The following is a 19,129-nucleotide window of genomic DNA, read 5'->3' on the forward strand; positions in this document are numbered from 1 at the left end:
CAGTCTCAATCTGCAAGTGTCTTTAGGTCTGAAATGAGTCTCTTGTAGGCAGCCTATAGATGGGTCTTGCTTTTTTATCCACTCCATCACCTTATGTTTTTTGATTGGAACATTTAGCCCATTTGCATTCAAAGTAATTATTGCCATTTTGTTACTTGATTTATGGTTGTTTTTGTAGTTCTCTGTTCTTTTCTTCTTTTGCTCTCTTCTTTCATGGTTTGCTGGTTTTCTTTAGTGATATACTTGGATTCATTCCTCATTATTTTTTTGCTTATCTATTACTGGTTTTTGATTTGCCATTACCATTAGGTTTATATATAACATCTTATACATATAGTAGTCTACATTAAATTGTTGGTCATTTAAGGCTATACCCATTCTTTACTCCTCTCCTTCACACATTTTAGGTATATGGTATCATACTTTATATCCTTTTACTTTGTGAATCATTAACTGATTTTTATAGAAACACTTAATTTTACTGCTTTTGTGTACTACTTTTCTTACTCCTAATTATGGTCTTTTCTTCCCATTCAAAGAGTCCCCTTTAATATTTTTTGTAGGTCTGGTTTAGTGGTGAAAAATTCCTTTAATTTTGTTTAGGAATCTCTTTATCTTTCCTTCTATTCTGAATGATAGTTATTTTGGATAAAGTATTCTTTGTTGTGTTTTTTTTTGTTTGTTTGTTTGTTTGTTTTCCTTTCAGCCCTTTGAGTATATCATGCCTCTTTCTTCTGGCCTGCACAGTTTCTGCTAAAAAATCCACTGATAGTCTCATGGGATTACCCTTGTTTGTAACTGTTTTTTTTTTTTTTCTCTTGCTGCTTTTAAAATTCTCTCATCATCATGAGTTCCCTTAATCTATTTTCCTTCTTTATTAGTCTTTCTTCTCTCTTCTGTTCAGCTTGATTGATTTCCAGTACTTTGTCCTCCAGGTCACTGATCCACTCTTCTGGTTCCTCTAGTCTACTATTTATTCCCTCTAGTGTGTTTTTAATTTCATTTATTGAGTTCTTCATCTCTGATTAGTTCTTTTTTATGTTTTCTATCTGTTTGTTGAAGATCTCAGTGAGATCCTCCACTCTTTTCTCAAGTCCAGTGAGTATCTTTATGATGATTACTTTATATTCTCTATCAGGTATATTACTTATCTCTGTTTCATTTAGCTCTTTTGCTGTGATTTTGTCCCATTCTTTTATTTGGGGTATATTCCTCTGTATCCTCATTTTGCCTAAGTCCCTGTGTCTGTTTCAATGCGTTAGGAAACTCGTCTACATCTCCTGCTCTTGGAAATAGTGCCCTTTTGAAGAAGTCCTGTAGTGCCCTACAGTGCAGTCTCCTCTGTTCACCAGAGCCTGCTGCTTTAGGGGTGTCTCCAATGTGTGTTGCATGCACCCTACTGCTGTGGCTGAGCTGCATTTTCCTTCAGTCTAGTTGTCTGCAATGGCTCTCTTTGCCTGTTTTTGGCAGGGTTGGTCTCTGTGTTGTTAGCGGGCCAGTCTGGGGCCTCCTTGGGCTTGAGTTGAGTCAGATCAGGCATTTGCCAGAGATGCAGTAGCACTGAACTGCAGGGGCCTGTGTTATCCCCTGAGAAGTTTTCACTGGTGGGTGGGGCCAGCAATTAGACCATATGTCTACCCCTGCTACCACTACTGGGGCCACAGTCAGACTGGTATGTGTGGTTATGTTTCCCTTTCCCTAGGGCAAGAGTCACTTTCGAGTAGTGATGGCCCCTGCCGAGGCTGCTTGCACAGTTAGTCTTGTGGCACCACTTTTGGATGGGCTCCAGCTGAGGAAATACTGGAGGGGCCAGGTCCCCAGGAGAACTCAGGGGCAGTAAGTTCCATGCTGCTCTGCTGCAGGAGTGAAACTGCAGCCACTCAAGAAAACTCCTTCCTAGGCCAGGCTACAGGGGGTGTTTTCACAGGAGAACATGGGGCTAGGGGCACTGTTAGCAAGCTAAATGGATAGTGTTTGTGCTCTGTTGGTTTCCACAGGTGCTCATGCAGCTAGGTTGGGGGGCAGGGAGGAAATAGTGCCCACCAGCTCCTTTGGGCTTAGAAAAGTCTCAAAGATCCCTACCCTTCCATGGGTAATGCTCTGAGATTAGTAAATATATCTCCTTTCCATATACCCCAGGCATTTATCAAACTGCTACTTCTATGCTATATTTCAGCAGGGCTACTGTGTGTATTTAAGGGTTTGGACTCAGCCCTGTTGGCTCTCTCAGAGCCCAGTCTGCTGATTTTTAAAGTTCCTGATGTTAAGCCCTACTGATTGTTAGGCTTCTTCAGTTCTCAAAGACAAATTTTATGGAGATTTGTCTTCTCTGTGTGGGTCCCCCATGTCTGAAGTGCCTGGTATGGGATCTGGTCTTCTCCCTTCTCCATGACCATAGTGTCTCTTCATCCTGCAGACAGTCCCTTGGGTCCCTTTTGCTTCCCCTACATTTTAGCCTTTCCTACCCTCCTATATGTGGCCTCTTCTCTACATTTAGTTGTGAAGAGTTTGTTCTGCTGGCCTTTGGGTCATTTTCTATGTTATTTACACTGATGTGCGTGTTATCTAGTTTTATCCATGGGATGAGGTGAACTTAGGATCCTCCTACTCTGCCATTCTTCCCCAGAAGTCTGGTTATCTATTTCTTTTTGAGTGAACTTTGATAGTTCATGTTTTTTCTAAAGAATTTTTCATTTTATCTCCGTTGTCAAATTTATTGGCATATATATTATAATATTAATTTATTGTTTTAATTTCTGAAGAAGCTGCAATGGTATCATTTCTCTTGAGGTTGATATTTTTTTTCTTTTTATGTTGATAAGTTTTGTCAGAATTTTATTCAATCTGTTTGATCTTTACAAAAAACCAGTAGTTGGTTTCATTAATTTTCTCTATCATTTTTCTGTTTTTCATTTTATCAGTTTTTGCTATGGTCTTTAATATTTTCTTTTTGCTATTTATTTTGGGTAGAATTTTCTCTTTATGTTCTTGTTTATTAAGGTAAACAAAAAATTAATAGAGCTGCTCAATGCTATAAATTTTTCCTTTGTGCTATTTTAGCTTCATCTCACAAATTCTAATATGTTGTATTTACCATTTTCATGCTATTCAGAATGCTTTCTAAGTTTCATTTTGATCTCACTGACCCACATGTTATTAAAATATGTTATTTAATTTATAAACTTCTATAGATTTTCCAGATACCTTTCCATTACTGATTTCTAATTTTATTTTATTGTGGCTAAAGAACATACTTTGTATGACTAAATTCTTTTAAATTATTGTGAATTCTCTTATTACCTAGACAACGGTACACCATTCTTATTCAATTACAAATTCACCACAGTGTGAGTGTCCATAGGTTTTTATTTTGGGAGATTTGAGTTTTCCTTTGTAAAATAATGAATGGCCAAATTTTGTGAAACTTACATATCTGTTTAATCTATAACTTTCTTTCTTTTTAAAAAAATATTTTATTTATTTCAGAGATAGAATGGGTGGGGGGCGGAGGGACAGAGGGAGAGAATCCCAAGCAGACTCCCTGCTGAACACAGAACCCAACTCAGGAATTGATCTCACAACCCTGTGATCATGACCTGAGCCAAAATCAAGAGTCAGAAACTTAATGGACTGAGCCACTCAGGCACCCCTAATCTGTAATTTTCTGAGAGGACATTCTCACACTACAATTTTAGATTAATCCATTTCTACCTGTAGAATTCTAGTCTCTGCAATGATAGAATAATGTACAGATGACCTGCCTCTTCCCAACCACAGACAATTGTAAAACTTGAAAGACAATACGAAGCAACTTTCTTTTTTTTTTTTTTTTTTTTGAGGCTTTGGAAAGCAGATAGTGCACGGCCATGGTCCTAAAGAAGGAAAATACTTGATTTGAGTTCCATGTTCACCCTCTCTTCTGGTGCATTCTGCAAACTATGGTACTGGGAAATGGAATACAAATAAAGATCATCAGGTCAGCAAGGTGGAGGTGACAGTAATCAGATCCCAGATATTATGAGGAAGTTGATATTTGTGAGTAAGGGAGCTGGAGATGAGGAAACTGTATAGAGGGGAGTCTCAGAAATCTTCATAGGTTTCCTCCTGAATTCCAGCCAAATACTAAGCATATATTCAGGTTATACAAGGCCTGAAAGAGAACAGTCACTGGGAGACTAAAAACTGGATGGAGATCTCATAGGTCCCACAGTGCTAAGAGATACTAAAGCATCCAGTAGCCAGAATGGAGATACCTTGTTGAACACAAAAAAATTCAAATTAAAAAAAAAAAAAAAAAAAAAAACACATACACTATGAGGCAAGGGCTAATATAGTCTTACACTAAGGATTATAGTAGATCTATCTTAAACCTAAACCAAAACTGAATGAGGCCTGTCCAAATGATAGTAATTATACTTCTTTCAAAATAAAAATCAACACTTTTTAAAGGAAGACAACACAATCACAATACTCAGCAGCATAGTAACACAATGTTCATTAAATAATAATAATAATAATAAACAACATCACTCATTTAGGAAGAATGAAAATGTGACTTATAACCAGGAAAAAAAAGTCAATAGTAACAGCCTTAAAGATAACAAAATTTTTGTTATTAGCAGACCAAGAGCTTAAAACACCCACTATAGATACATTTAAGGGTATAAAGAAAGAAAATATCAATACCACAGGTCAATGAATGGGAACTTGAAGCAAAGAAGTTAAAACTGTAAAATCAAATAATCAAATAGAAATTCTAGAACTTAAAAACTTAATATCTGGAATGAAGAAAATGCAAGAGATGGGCTTTACTACAGATTTAATACTACAAAATGAAGAGATAATGAAGTTGAAGACTGTATAAACTATCTAATTTGGTCATATTTCTCAAGTCTCTTTTATTCTTTTAAATTCCCTCTTCCTTTTTTTTACCATGAATTTGTCAGAGAAACAATGTTTTCCTATATAAAGTCCCACATTTTGGATTTAAGGAACCCTCTCACTCCAATATCTGACATTTTTCATTTATTCTAGTGTTTTTTTTCTACTCAACTGTAATTCTAATCCCGGTATTTTTCTAATGGAAATCTCTGTCAGTTTCTTTGGAATATTCTGAGATATTTCTGTATCTCTAAAACAGTACCATCTGATAGGATGGTATGAGTCATATAAGCTCATAAAAGCTTTAACTTTTCTACTAGTCACACTACAAAAAAATGAAAAGAAACAGGTGAACTTAATTTTAACAATACATTTCACATAATTGATTTATCATAAACAATAACATTTCAATTTTATATCAAAATAAAAACTTGGGATATATTATGGTCTTTTTTTTTTCTTTTGGGGGGGCACTAAGTTTTCAAAACATGGTGAGTATCTCATTATCAGTAAATTTTGATCCAGACTGGTTCAATAGCCATATATGGCTAGTGGCCACTGTATTTATTTATATTTTTTTAATTTTTTTATTGTTATGTTAATCACCATATATTACACATTTGTTTTTGATGTAGTGTTCCATGATTCATTGTTTGTGCATAACACCCAGTGCTCCATGCAGAACGTGCCCTCCTTAATACCCATCACCAGGCTGACCCACTGTATTTAACACCTGCGCTCTTGAGATAAAACTACCCCAGGGTGCTCTGATATTCATGCTGCCTGTTTAGTGGGGCTTAGTGAATATTTGTAAACTCTCACCCACAAATTATAGCCTATAAATTATTTTTCCTGTTTCAATTTTCTCAGTGTGTGGGAGAATATCTGCTGGGATTTTCTGGATTCTGAGACTTTAGAGCTATTAGAACTCTCTTTTTCTCCCCCCCCCCCCCATTACTTTTGCAAAGCTATTAAACCCATGAGGAGTCTGAGGAATTTGCTGTTTCAGTTATGTTCTGGGTATGACTGGGTTGGGGCGATAACTCGTAACTTACTTTTGTTGAAACTATGTTGCTTGTGTGTTTTCTTTGCTGTTCCAATTACTATTTATGTTTTTCTGTTAGGGTTTACAAAGCAAACAAAGCATCATTATTTTGTCCAATTCAGAATCCTACCTACTTAGATTTACCTACCTTTTCTACCAATTTGTTTGTTCAACAAATCAAAACCTTTTTTCTAAGTTTTCTTTTAATACTCAATAAATTCACAATTGAAAACTTTCTTTGTGAATGTTAGCTGGTATCTGCTTATTTTTTTTTTTTATTATGTTTCATTGGTTTCTTGGTTCATCCCTTTTTCCCCCGTTTTTAATTATATCTTTCTCTTTCTTTCCTTATGATGTTACCATTTTGATAAAGTAATCTTTATATATTTTCTTCAAAGGTTTTTTTGAAACAAACCAAAATCTTATTTAGCTTTATTTCTCCTTAATTTTGAATGTCAGTTCTGTTGGACATTTGGAAAACTGTTCCTGATGATTTTAAAGATATTTTTCTATTGTTTCCTGGCAGCCAGAATTGTTGATAAACTATCTGATATTTGTTCTTTTGTAAGGAACTAGAATTTTGTCTATGGAATCTTTTAGGAATTTAATTTGTTCATCTTGGGACTCTGAAACTTCATCAAGATGTCCTGGCTATGATACTCACTTTCCTGGAACTAGGTGTGCCCTTTTGGTCTGAAATCTCCCTCAATTTTAAGAAGTATTTTTTTATTGTGTATCTGCTTCTTCCTGTTTTTTTTTTCTTTTTTTTACTTTTATAACTACATTTGATTGATTTTGGAATTTCTGTATCTATTCTCCTGTGTCATTACTTTCTTTAATTCTTCCCATTTCTTCCTTCCTTCCTTCCTTCCTTCCTTCCTTCCTTTCTTTCTTTCTTTCTTTCTTTCTTCTTTCTTTCTTTCTTTCTTTCTTTCTTTCTTTCTTTCTTTTTTAAACTGTGGGTTTTTTGTTTTGTTTTGTTTTGTGTTTTGTTTTGGCTAAGCCAGGAGAAAGTACCACCTAATAGTTATAGAAGATTACAAGGAATTTTCGGGAGTTAAGTGTGAAAAGAGTTGTACTGAACTGTAAATGTTTTTTGTTTGTTTGTTTCTTTGTTTTTTACTTCTGGGCATCCTAAAAGAAGGAGCCAAGAGAAAGAAAAAGACAATTTTAAAAATAATAACTAACCAACAGAATAGAAAGTGACACCAGGAGGCCTAAGAGGAAACAGACAGTTGTTCTTCTGAATCAAAAAGAAAAAGGAAAATGTAAAAAGAAAAAGAAAAGAAAAAAATGGTAGGTCCGAGATGCCCTGGATTCCAGATGAACTAGACATCAATGAGAGGAGGATTATCAAGGCAGAATGCCAAAGCAAGTCTTCCCAAATGTGCAAATAAGTTATAATAAATATGTTATACTTTAAAATATATGTGTTCTTAAATAACTCAGTGTTTTTCTCATTCTGAGGTTTTTTAAGAAGCCTTTTTTTAACCGCTGTAAAGTCATTTACCAAAAATAAATATTGTGCTTTCATTACATCATTTTCCTAGTCTTTTTTATCATTACAATTAAAAGTCCTACAAAATATGCAAATGTATTTACAAAAAACTGAGCCAGCATCATTTAAACATTCCTGTTTTTCAAAATTCCTTGTAAACAGTTTTCAGAAATTCCTCAAAGATTGTTTATTTTTCTCTCTCTTCTTTAAGGTTTGTGTAAGTGTTTATTTGTGTTGTCCAGTTGTTTTAAGATGAAAGTTCCCAGGTGTCCCTCGCCTGGAAAGTCTCTGAGCAAGCAAGGAAGATGAGTGAGGTGGAAGGGGTTGAGGGCTTGAGGAGAGAGGGCAAGCATGTATCCAGATCCTGGGTAAGAAGGGCAACGGCTGGCAGTGGGCCTTTCTGCCTGGGGCGCAGCCTCCACAAGTGGTGGGCACCCACAAGCCTGCAAATCTGGATGAGTCTGGCCTGGCTTTAGGATTCAAGGGCTTCTGACAGAACTCCTGGGGAGAAGGGATGAGCACTGAGTCTAAACTCTACAACAGTACAGTCCTACAACATCTGGGATTTTAGTAGTAATGCTAACATCTATAGGGTTTTTTTCTCCTTTAATTTAAAAAAATTGCTTTCCTCTAATTTTTCTTCTATAATATAGGTATTTTAAACTTCTTTTAAGAATTCTGTACAATTATTATGATTTTAAGAGGGGAAAGAGAAGCATTTACAGACCTTGTACAAAAATTATCTTGCTTTGTCAGTCCCTTTTTTAACCTCCACGTTTTCTCATACTTCACTGTCAATGAGCTTAAATATTTTTGTTGCTTTCCCCAAATATCCACCAATTTGTTCATCTTAACAGCTCCATCCAGACATACAATATAGAAAACCGTAGGCAAGTGTCATAGACTTGAATGAGGGTAATCAAAGCACCTCTCAAAGTATCAAAGAAGATTATTTTGCTGTTTTAAAAAGCACTGAAGCATTTTTCCTTTTTTTGTTTTTGTTTTTTTGCAGTTTTTAATTTTTTTTTTATTACGTTTTTCAGAGAATTACTCTAAGCTGTTTCAAGAACAGCCATGAGGCAGGAAGGAAGTTCTCTTCCACCCACCCTCTATTTGACATAGAGCTACACATCTGCAATAAAAACCCTGGTCTTTTGGTCTGAAAGTAGCTAAAGGAATAATAGAGATGCTCAATGGCATCTTCCCAGCTGCCCCATGGGAACCAGGTCTGCCACACATCCCCAGCCTGCCTCAAAGGCCCACGGGCTAGAAAAGCCCTGGGGATCAGTGAGCAGCATTTCTTCCCAATTCCAGCATCCGCATCTGGTCTCAAATTATTTTGTTGTAAATTTGCCCTTTTTTGTGCTTTTTTTCCTCTCAATTTTCATCTTCTTCTTCTTCACCTCCTATATATTTTTCCCCCAAACATGTGCCCTCTGAACCCCACAGATTTTATACTTTCCTTAACAAAAGGTTACAGTTCACAGAGTGTGTCTGGAGTCTTCAGCTTGATTGATATTAGCTGGTATGTCAATAGTTCTTATTTTTAAATATATATTGAGAGAGGTTTGTTTCTTAATGTAGCCTGTTCAGCATCCTGCCCTTTGCAAGTCCTGGTCTCCCCCAGGTGCGGGAAAGAGACCCACTGACACTAAGTATGGGTGATTGGTCTCTCTGGGCTGCTTGGGCTGCACTTTGAGCCTCTTCATGTTCATCTGGAAGCTGTTCATGGCCTGGCTGATGGTCTGCGTGCTGGCTGGGTTGTTTGAGCTCACAGAGCCTTCTCTCTGTTGCTGGTGGATCACTGGAACTTACTGAGGGCAGAAAGACCTGTCTTACTTGACCATAGTCAGCACAGTGGGCTGCTGGACGTGCATACTTCTGACTCCAGCGTAGGCCTGCTGCAGGGGGTCTGTGCTGGTGTGGCTCTGTGCTTAGGGGTGGATGCTTTTGGTAAAACACAGCTTCCACAGCAGGTTGCCCAGTGGCCTGTTGGGGGGAAGGCCGGTGAGCCTCTCACCCCAGTAGGGGATGGGATGCTAGGCATGCACAGGTGGTGAAGTGATGCTCCAAAAGTGTTGCCACCTAGGTTGAGGTTATGGGTGAGGTCACCAGGCCGTTCATGTTGAGGACCACCATCTGCTGCATCTGGGCAGCAGTGAAGGTAGCCATGGGGTTCAGATAGCCATCCTGCTCGACTGATGCCATTAGTACCACTTGCTGCTACGTCAGTGCCTGTGTGTCAGTGCCATGGGCCTCAAACGGGAAGGCCATGGGGTTGAACATGCCCATCTGGAGAGCCATCTGTTGCATTCGCTGCATCATGTACTCCTTGTCACTGTCAGCAAACCTGACCGCCAGACTGGATGAGGCTCCCAGCATAGTCTAGCTCTTTCCATTTTTTTTAAATGTGTTTATAACACTAAGAAAATTTTCTGGGACCTTCCACCATTTGATTAATTTGATCTCTGGTATTGGCTATTTTTCTCTTTTCCCTGTTAGTTGACATAATTTTAATTTTACTTTGCCAAATTTATTTGCAGTTTATAGGAAATTTAATTCTTCTTTATAAGAGAAATATTATCCTAACCACTTTGATGAAATTATTTATAATTAGATAGAGTCTTTGTCTTTCTTATTAATTCTGTCACTTCAGCTGTTAATTCTTTAGTTTGTTAATTTTGGAACTTAAATTAGTGTTCTTTTCTCAACTTCTTTTCTGAATCTTATTCTTTTGTCCAGATTTTTAAAAAGATGTTCTTTGCTTGAATAATTGCCTTCTGCCCCTATTCACACTTTTCTGTGCTTCTCTGTGTATTTTAATGAGTGGGGAATGATATTTCTTAGAGTTCCTTGCCAGTTCATTTCTGGCTGGGCTCTACCAGTGGTTGGAGGAAGAGGACCAATAATCTCCATTAATACAGCAGTAGCTGACAACTATTCTGGAAAGAGCCTCTTTCCCACAGTCATCAGTCAGAATCAGCCCCTTATCTGTCTCCCTTGGTGCTCTTGTTATCCCCACCTGGCACTTTTTCTTGGGTTCATACTTTGATTTGGGTAGTTTCTCCCCCGTGCTGCAGTATCAATGGCGGGGCCCCTTGTCAAGGTCTAGGTACAGCCATGCAACTTCTCCTGTTCATTGTGGGCTCCAGGGAAAAAAGCCCCTCCCTTTTGTCCCCCAACCCTGCAGATCATAGCTCTATCCTGTAGTTACGAGTATCTGAGTTACCTCACTATTTCCCGTTTGCTCTCTTAGGCCTTCCAATACCTATGTAACCATTTTTCTGTATCAAATTTTCTCTGAAATACATAAAATGGTTTCTGTTTTCCTGGCCTTTGAATATACTCTTATTGTCTGTCTTTGGAAGCTTATTATACAGAGTTGCCAGATAAAATACAGGATGCAATATTTAGCATATCTTTGTAGTGAGAAAATGTCCATTGACTATCTAAATTTTTTTTTTAAGATTTTATCTATTTGACAGAGAGACACACAGCGAGAGAGGGAACACAAGCAGGGGGAGTGGGAGAGGGAGAAGCAGGCTTCCCGCAGAGCAGGGAGCCCGATGTGGGGCTCGATCCCAGGACCCTGGGACCATGACCCAAGCCGAAGGCAGACGCCCAACGACCGAGCCACCCAGGCGCCCCTTGACTACCTAAATTTAAATTGAGTTGAATGTCCTAAATTTTTATTTGTTAAATCTGACAGCTCTATGGTTATATTCCTCACCAACTTGCTCTTTTGGTCATGGTAGATTATGGTTTGGAATATACCACTGAGAGAGATATTCTATTGCTGGTCAGATATGAGGTTTCTTGCCTATTTCCTGAGGTAAGTATCTACCCGAGGCATTGTTCTCACTATCCAGTTCTACAGCCAGCACTCATTGCCTTAGACCAGCAACAAGTGTAGATGCTGCTGCAAAAACAGCGCCCTTGGGGTTTAGGGAATCATACTGTGTTGGAATTCATCATATGAAATCATTAATGTTAAGGGACAGTTTTCCTAAAATAATCTATATGGGTTTATCCTGAGTAATTTTCTATGTGAAAATTTATAGTCTACTCTTCTTCCATTCAATTGAGCTGAATGTGTGCATCTGTTTGTTGGAGAGTTCATATGTGAATATACAGAAACAATTACCAATTTCTAAATAAAACAGGCCACATAGACATGCTACCTTGTCCTACAACACTGTAGAAGATAACTACTTAAATTTCCATTTTTCTCTTAAACTAAGAGAAACAAATGAAAGATAAACACACATCTTGTGATTAATGTGGAACCTTGAATTTAATCAGTCATGCAAGGAATTTTTGGACTTCATGTGAAAGACCTAACAGATATAATGGTACATCTACTCGGAATCAAGAAGCAGATTTAATTAGACAATTAGTATTTTGTAGCTCAGTTCCCATTTTGACTGTCTTCCCTATTATTCTGGAATTCAACAGATCTTATGTATAGTATGCTAAAATTTAGCTAAATCCTTTCCCTACTCCATGAATTAAACTTTCTTGGAGGGAGCTTAAACTAAATACCTGATTCTGCTAAAACACGGTTGTACTTTATTACATTTTTCTAATATCTTTATATTTGTTTTCCACATGTGGCAAGATATACAGACAGGGTAATTTGGCAATAAAAGTAAAGATACAGGAACAGATGAGTATGATACAGAGAGAGAAAGATGGAAAACATCTTTATAAATATAAGATCAAGTCTATTAAAAATAATTTTAAATGAATAAAGCAAAATACTTTAGTCAAGAGTCTGGTTTTTATTAACTTAATTCTTTTTTCATGGCTTATAGAAAAATCTAGGCAAATAACTCATCCACTGTCTTATTTGTACTCAGGTTCAAAGGGAGTTATTGTCCAACTTAAATTAGTGAAAATATAGGCAACTAAACTGTAAAAGAGTGAGTGCTAAACAATGAATATTAACTATATTTTCATTGGAAAAATATATGCCTGGTTACTGTTCTATACTTATTATATACCATATTTCAAATCCAATTATTTCTAACAAATAAATTCATTCTCTTTTTTGTTAACAGGAATATGGATGACTAAGACTCTATAAAACCAAAAAAATGTTGAAAGATGTTAAATAGTTCTGATACCTTTTCAAGTTGGGTCCCCAGGAAGCAGATTCTGTAATGGAAACTAATGTGTAGGATAAGAACCTGAGGAAGGAAATAAAGAATAGGCAAGGGGGAAGGTTGGACTGCAATACAATTAAAAGCCTCTGCTAAGCCCAAATGGAACAGAGTCTGGGAGAACTACTCAGAAGCATTCTACTTTATGGTGAGAGGGCTGGGCCTATATAATTATGTATCAACCAGTGATACACATTGAAGGAGCAAGACCAGGAACGAAATGATTCTCTCCAGCTGAGGACAGTCTTCTAAGAGGGCTAACGGCTGGAAGCACTTCCACCAGCAAGGACTGTATCTTTCAATCTTGAAGGAAGTTTGAACTGCAAATCACAGATAGCATCCACTAAAATGTCATAAAAGCCTTATTTGGTAAACCAGCAAATATTATGGTTACCACTTGGAAAGAGAACGATGATCAAATAAAGTGAGTGACAGAAATAGGAAAATTGAAAATTCAGTATTGTTAACAAATGAGATGGAGAAAAAAAGAAAAACATTAGAAAAGTGTTATGCTTCTGAAAAACCTAATATATTCTATTGCATTATGGTTGAGATCATAATGATTGGCATGGGAGAGCATGGCTAAAGTTATTTAACCCTATTTATGAGGTAAGTTATTAGAACTGTTAATTAGGACATTTGGCACAAATAAAAAAAAATAACAAGTAAAATTCTTTGCACCTCTGATCTGTAGTTACAGAATTAGGCCAATAAGAAACCAAAAAAAAAAAAAATAGAGTGGAATAAGAATATCTATTTACTAAATATTTGATAGTGTCTAGAAGGTTCAGGCATTACTTGTGGCAAGACTTTCTGAAGATATAGGAGATAATTATACAGGGGCTCTATTTTTTAAAAAGTTCAAACACACACACCTCGTCTTAAGGTCAGTGTTCACTTAGTTCTCTATGTGGACACTGATATTTCCCTTTCAAACACTGAAAATACATAAACCTTTATATTTTACTAGATTTCATTGTAGATCTATTTGGTCTCTTATGCTTGTCCTCCTCTAGGGAAGAACAGAACACACAAAGTATGTTGCCTAAAATTACCTTATTTCTCTGAACTTCACCAGAGAATTATCTTGCTATTTTATAGGTGAACCATTCTGATAAGTAAGATATTTTTTTGAAACATCAAAAATTCAATTGCTGGACTAGGTCCAAGCAATGGTGATGCTAATAAATTGAAAATGAAATTATTGTCATATAAAACTATTTCTACTAAGTTCAAAAAATATCCACTTGGATATATCTTGTAGTTCATCTCGTTTAATTATCCCACTTATATGAGATACAGACTCAGAAATCAAGGTTACACAGTAAGTTAATTGAAGAAACGGGACCAGATGCAATTTGCTGGACATACAGAAGAAGTCTGGAATAGATGTTTAATAAATGTTAAAAAAATTATGTTCCTCAGTCATATGCTATAATATGTTTCCATTAAGCAATGCGGAGTATGCTAATATGGAACAATTTTCTTATCCTATACCTCAATCATGGCATCTATGACTTAGAAGAGAGAAGAATTTTATTATTGATGAGGAGAAAATAAAAATTAGGGGCATCTGGGTGGCTCAGTCAATTGAGCCACCAACTCTTGATTTTGGATCAGGTCATGATGTCAGGGCCATGAGGTGGAGCCCCACATCAGGCTCTGGGCTGGGTGTGGAGCCTGCTTAAGATTCTCTTTCCCTCTCTCCCTCTCTACCCCTCCCCTTGCTCACACACACACTCTCTCTCTCAACAACAAAATTAAATAGGTATTTCAAAATATAATATGAATATAGAATAGATATGTTCTATATAATAATATACTTTGTTATCAAATGTATATTTTCTGTGATTTAAAGATTTTTCCAGGACAGTTAAGTAGCCTGAGCTACTAATGCACCCTGTTTACAAACACAATATTTTTCCAAAATCTCTTTTTAAGGTATTCTTTGGGCATATCTTTACTTACTTGAAGATCAATCAGAGGTATAAACTATTGATGGTTCCAAATTCTTGAGAGGTGGGGTCTAAAGCAATCACATAGTGTTATTAGCTAAATAAAAAGAGTTTCTGCAGTTATATATTGGGCTGTCAACCAACAAGGTGAGAGCTCTGATATCCTCCGTATTGATATTCCTTCTTTAGTTTCTAAACACAGTTGTTTTGTTCTTTGGTGATATCAGTTATGTATAGCATGCAAACTACAAAACCTATGTTAATTCTCTTCAAAGTGTGTCTTTACAGTATTTATGACATTGCAATAAGTCCCTAGAAAAGTCTAAAGGAAGAAATTTCATATGTATATGAAATCTCTAAAACCTTTTTTGTTGCTTTTGCACCATTAACAAATAAAGGTCTCATTTCTTATAAATTAGTGTGTAATTTAATAAATCCATCAAATGATTCATATGTTTCCTTATCATCTTAATAAAACACTATAGAAATTGAATACTTTCTAAAAAAGAACAAGTATAAATTAATAAAAAACAGAATAAAGGTCATCATTCTATGAATAAATTTTTTTAAAGATTTTATTTATTTGAGAGAGAGAGAATGAGAGAGAGCATGAGAGGGAAGAGGGTCAGAGGGTCAGAGGGAGAAGCAGACTCCCTGCTGAGCAGGGAGCCCGATATGGGACTCAATCCCGGGACTCCAGGATCATGACCTGAGCCGAAGGCAGTCGCTTAACCAATTGAGCCACCCAGGCACCCACTTCTATGAATAAATTTAAGATGGCTTTATTTTTATATCATTTATGGTATGCTAGTAATGTGAGAGTATTTATCTAGGTTTGGATAAAATATAATTATTTACTTTTCTTAAAGAGTATCACTATAGGGCGCCTGGGTGGCTCAGTTGGTTAAGCGACTGCCTTCAGCTCAGGTCATGATCCTGGAGTCCTGGGATCGAGTCCTGCATCAGACTCCCCACTCGGCGGGGAGTCTGCTTCTCCCTCTGACCCTCCCCCTCTTGTGCTCTCTCTGTCTCATTCTTTCTCTCTCAAATAAGTAAATAAAATATTTAAAAAATAACAAGTATCACTATAAAGGAGAATGAACATTAAACACATGTTGCTAGACAAAGGGAAGGGTCCTTGCTTTTAGCTTTATAGTAAGGGAATACTAAAATTCTAAATTTTGGAATAAATTTTCTTTAGTGTTATTTGATACTGAAGAATAAGTTAATACATCTTTCCTGAGTTTGCTTATAGGGGCTTTGTAATGTCTATTGATAAATTGACTTTGCAAACATTCAAGCATGCCATTTGGCTTTCCCTCACTCTCTGGGCTCCTGTGCAAGATTATTTAGTAAGGTTTTTTGTTTGTTTTAAATTTAGAACAATTTTGTTTTCCCTTCCAATAGTACCTGAGTCCAAGGTCCAGAGGTTTTTGTTGTTATATGGGATTGAGACAAAATAATTTCTCCATACATTTTGGTCCTGTGATTATTAATGAATTTTAATTTCCCAAGTCCTTTGATGGTCTATTCTATTAAAAAAAAAAGGAAAGAAAGGAAAAAGCCCTGTTAGAGTTATGTTTAGGGAAGCATCACAGCAGGGCTGAGTTTAAAGAGTGGAATCTGACTGTCCATTTATTGTCCTAGGGAGCAAAGTATACTTAATTGATCTTTTCTTTAGTTTCCTCATAGTAAGTGGTACAAATCCTTGTCAGAAAAAGATGCTGTAAGAATTAATGAGCAATTCTATTTAAGAGCTCTATGTCTGACAACTGGTAGGCATTTAAAAATGCTTGTTGTATTATTGTTGTCATTGCTACCATTTTGATGGCTCTGTTAAAAATATTCCTGACAGCAGTTCAATTCCTCTCATGAAAAAAGTAAATAATCAGGAAAAACTTTTGAAGACATATAAAAGAAGATGCAATAAATTGATCCAATGTATTTTCATCTGGCAAAATGTATTTTGTACTTGACAATAATGGGATTGCAAGTATTCTAATTACTGAGTCCATTGTACTTTCTGACGTTTCAAAAGTAAATAGACAATTATAGATTAGCTGATAATTCTTTAAAATGAAACTTTGGTCCTTTGACACTTCTCAGTCCCCATTATAGATTGTTTAGAGGATTAGGTGAAGCCAGGAGGCTAAACAAATTATAGAAAATCTATATTAATATACAAATTCCTGCAGCAAAACCTGAATGACTATCAAACTGAAATAGAAATGCTGTTTGGACAATTTTCCTGCATTATCACTGTGCACAAAAATGTGCTGGTTCTATCAGAATGTTTTTAGATGGGAGGCTGCCATCCTTTTCTGGTGATCTCTTTGCAGAGAACACAAAATGCAACCATAGTATGAGTTCTGAGTATGGGTGCTACTCAGAAAGGCTTTCTGAATCTCTTGCCTTCTGTTTTATTCTCTAAACATATGAAAAAACTTCACAAGTATATAGTGACTTAAGGGATCACATTATAAGACAGTAAATTAAACAATATTTATATTTCTTTTGGTAAAACCCATGTGTTGGTCCTAATACACACACACACACACTCACACACACACACACACACACACACACACCCCAGAATACACACACATGCGCGCGCACACACACACACACACACACACACGAGAAGAGCCAAGATAAACTTTCTGTCTGAATTAAATTCTCTAAAAGCAGAATTCTAAGAACAGTATATCTGAAGTTGTATAACTAGGTCCCTTATTTTTTGTTAAGAAAGCTTATTATATATCATCAGAGGTTTAGGTCCAAGATCAGAATATCCCTGGTAAATATGAGAAGCTCTAACAATATATGTAAAGAGAGAACACAAGGAAGCTTATTTTAATCACTAGCAAGCAGCATCAGTGATTACTTGAGTAATAACTATCATTCTCCCCAGATTTAACATGTAAAGTCAAAATTCATTTTCGTCCTTAACTGTACTTTTATTTCCTATCTATGCTAAAGAGTGTTCCTTCTTTCTGTTCTGTAATTTTTGGTCATATTGGCTTCAATCACTATACAATTTTGTTGCAATATTCTCTCTGAATCTTTTATTCTATTTGAAATTAAACTTGAATTTCATGAACATCATAGTATGCATTTTCCTCTTCAAAGCACCTGTGTGCCCATGTGTGGTTCTATTTGTGTGTGTGGGTGTGTTCACTGTAGGGCTGTCTATTTAAAAGCATGATTTCTTGAAAATAGTTCACATGCATATAGCCCAGGCAAAAAATAGGGAAGGAGAAAGAGACGATGCATTGATTAACGGTGTAAAAGTCTTCAAAACATAGCTGCATCACTGACAGAAATAGGAAAGTGGCAGAGTTAATTTTTAAATGAAGTTGAGGCATTTGATACTACAGCTATTGAGGCTAAATTGACTAGCATATTGGCAACCAAATAGTGTTTCCCCTCTTAGTTCCCTTTATTTCTCAGTATAATCGAGTCTGTATTCTTTGTTTTATGCATCTACACAATATAGATTCTAGACTCACAAACTAGATAGCTACTCTTTAATAAACATTTACCATTTGATTGAATAATTTCAACAAGCTGTCATGATAAAAGATATTATTCTACATTATGGTAAAATTTGGCTGCTATACATAATTATTAGTTTTTTAATTATTAGAGTTCTCTATTTAAAAAAGGTACCTCCTGTTTTCTATAAACTAATTTAAAAGGCAGTCATTACTGGGGTGCATGGGTGGATCAGTCTCTTAAATGTCCAACTCTTGATTTCAGCTCAGGTCATAATCTCACGGTAGTGAGATTGAGCCCCGAGTCAGTATCCCTGTTCGGCATGGTGTCTGCTTGAGACTCTTTCTCTCTCCCTCTCCTTCTGCCCCTCCCCTTGCTCATGTGTACTCTCTCTCTCTCCCCACTCTCTCAAAATAAGTGAATAAAATCTTTAAAAAATAACAAATAAAACCCAGTCATTACTATATGATGAAAAATAAACTTTTCTGATGATTTAGTGAATGGGAACAGGAATGAACCGCTTTCCATTCTCAGTGGAGATGGATAATTTCTTATGATATTTTATATTCTTGAGTATATTATCCCTTTACCTGGAAATGCATCATTTGGCCAGTCACTCCAATACTTTATGTGTTTTACTTTGTTAATTTTACTGGATATTCTTTGCTTACTCCTACAGATCTGCTCTCCACTCCCACTTTGCTCTGTTCCCCAGAAAACTAATCTTTTTGAACTGCATCAAATGAATTCCCTTGCTCTCCGGCTTCCAGTTGGTTTGGCCAATGGAACTACTAGCAGTGTGTTAGTGGCTGATTAGAAAGACAAGGTATTTATAAAGCTAGATCCTTCACTGCCTGGTTGTAAGCTGATATTGGTGGAGACCTTCTCTCAAAGGGTCAGCAGCCCTCTTCTATAGTTGTAGGTGTTACAGAGTTCTGGTATCAACTTGCCCCTTTGTCACTTCACCCATAGAGGTGGTAACAGATTTCTCCCAAAACTATCCCTTGCTGAGATGATGGACTCTGAAAAACAAACTGAGGGTTCTAGAGGGGAAGAGGGTAAGGGGGATGGGTTAACCTGGTGATGGGTATTA

The 19,129-nt window shown here is 36.4% G+C and overlaps 1 pseudogene; it reads right to left on the reverse strand.

Moving 5' to 3' along the window:
• Positions 1 to 8,999: 8,999 nt before the first annotated feature.
• On the reverse strand, positions 9,000 to 9,806 carry LOC112814624 (CUGBP Elav-like family member 4 pseudogene; annotated as a pseudogene).
• Between the last annotated feature and the right edge of the window lie 9,323 nt (positions 9,807 to 19,129).

Source organism: Callorhinus ursinus, unplaced genomic scaffold, assembly GCF_003265705.2.
Source record: "Callorhinus ursinus isolate GAN/ISIS: 27379988/994484 unplaced genomic scaffold, GSC_fseal_2.0 scaffold6, whole genome shotgun sequence".
Classification (NCBI taxonomy): domain Eukaryota; kingdom Metazoa; phylum Chordata; class Mammalia; order Carnivora; family Otariidae; genus Callorhinus; species Callorhinus ursinus.